At 35.6% G+C, this 1,853-nt stretch overlaps 1 non-coding gene across 1 annotated transcript; it reads left to right on the plus strand.

Moving 5' to 3' along the window:
* The first annotated feature begins 588 nt into the window (after positions 1-588).
* On the plus strand, positions 589-690 carry LOC149147654 (U6 spliceosomal RNA). The gene has a single exon (XR_016263837.1). It is a non-coding gene; the product is annotated as a U6 spliceosomal RNA (small nuclear RNA).
* Positions 691-1,853: the final 1,163 nt, after the last annotated feature.

A 1,853-nucleotide genomic window follows, 5' to 3' on the forward strand; every position in this document is an offset into this window, starting at 1 on the left:
GGCCCTCCACAAAACAACAAGTTTTAAGACTTTAATTCAACAGCTAACTGCGCATGAGATTGACAAGAATAATTCTTCAATTAAAAAGAACAGAGTTATGAAACTTCAAACGGTCAATTAAAAATTAAATATATGTGTTTTTAATTTTTGTTTACAGAGTTGTATATATAGAATTCGTGCTCAACAGATTGAGACTTTTATTCCTTAAAAACTTAAAACAATCCTAATCTGAATTCTAATATTATAATGGAGAAATAATGTTTCTCGACGATTTTCTATTTGGAAGAAAATCGGAGAGTCATGATCTATTTGAACTCTCACTGCCTTGTTTATCCACGTATTGACCTGCTTCTTTCACTGGGCCACTAGGTGATTTCTTTGATGATTTGGCTCAGGCAAATAGGATGAGATCCATGAGGAGATCAATCCCCATCTTCCCATGTGCTTCTTTGCTTGGATGGTGTACTGGAATCTGGAAAACCATGGATATAGCTACGGAATCATGAAACACCTACAGAATCGTGTTAAGTATGTAATTATTACAATCTTTTAACTTAATAATAAGGCACATTAATAAATATGAAAAATGTCTCTTCGGAGACATCTGATAAAATTGGAGTGATACAGAGAAGATTAGCATGGCCCCTCGCAAGAATAACACGCACAAATCGAGAAATGGTCCTAATTTTTTATAAAAGCCCCAAGAGTTAGCTCAATCGGTCAATCAGTGCCTCGCCAATCGAAAGGTCACACGGTCAATTCCTGAAAGCTCTTGGGGTAAGGTCAGTAAATAGGCTGAGGGGTGTTGATCCCCTTCGAGTGGCGTCCACTCAGTGTTGAACAACCCTGGATGTAGCGGCTCCTAGTGACCAAGGGTATCCATGAACCAGAAGTGAAAAAAATAAATAAATTTGAAAAATAAGACATTTGTGTACCTTACCATGTCAGAATATAGTTTACTGTTTATTTGAGTTGATAGCAATGATTAAAAGAGGAAAAATTGATGGAAATGGTGTCAAAAGCAAAACAATCATGACACTTTGCATTCTCCCATGTTGAGGTCTTTGCATGTCCTCATGCAAAACACAAAACTAATGTCTCCTATTTAATTACTACATTTATTTTGAGACTTCTTCAGGCACATCCAACTTCATCTTTTTCCCTTTCTTTCCAATCACTACCATCCTTGGCTTTTTCATGAGAATGTTGTACTTCAGGTTGATGACTTTTCTTTGTAGAGCTTTGTTTTTCTTCTTTAGTTTCTTATTTTTATTATACCACATACTTAGGTGTAAAAGGAGATTGTCACTCTTAGATATTTGGATTTCACTTTGCACCTTTAGGGTTTGATTCTCCTTCTAAATGTACCTATTTAGTATCTCCTGCTGGAAAATTCTAGTTTTAAACCATTTATTACTGGAGGTTCTTGTGTTTTACTAAATTGGACTTCTTCTTGATTTGAAGCTGATGTTTTTGTCGCATCTCTTTTCTCTAGGGACTCAATATAATCATAAATATATTGTTTTATAAGATCAATTTCAAGTGTTCTTCAGCCTGGACTCTGAGGAGGTGTGATGAAAGTTGGCGGAGAAACCCTTGAATCTCTTCTAAGTCGATATGCTCCATACCTTTTGAAGGTCATTCTTTTGTTGTTGGATTGAGTCTGGTACTTCTTCTTAAGCTTGTCATAGGAGGCATTTGATTTTTTTTCTTTCTTTCTATCTTAGGCTTCTCTGTTTTGGGTGTACTCTCTATCTTTGGGCTAGATTTCTTTATTCTAACATCTTTCTTGTTTATATTCTCTAAAATTTCCGCAAGAGGAATGTCATCCTCTGACTACTCTTGTGATTGTT

The sequence above is a fragment of the Pinus tabuliformis genome, chromosome 9 (assembly GCF_031772625.1).
Source record: "Pinus tabuliformis cultivar Carrire ecotype Pingquan chromosome 9, CPIR1, whole genome shotgun sequence".
NCBI lineage: Eukaryota > Viridiplantae > Streptophyta > Pinopsida > Pinales > Pinaceae > Pinus > Pinus tabuliformis.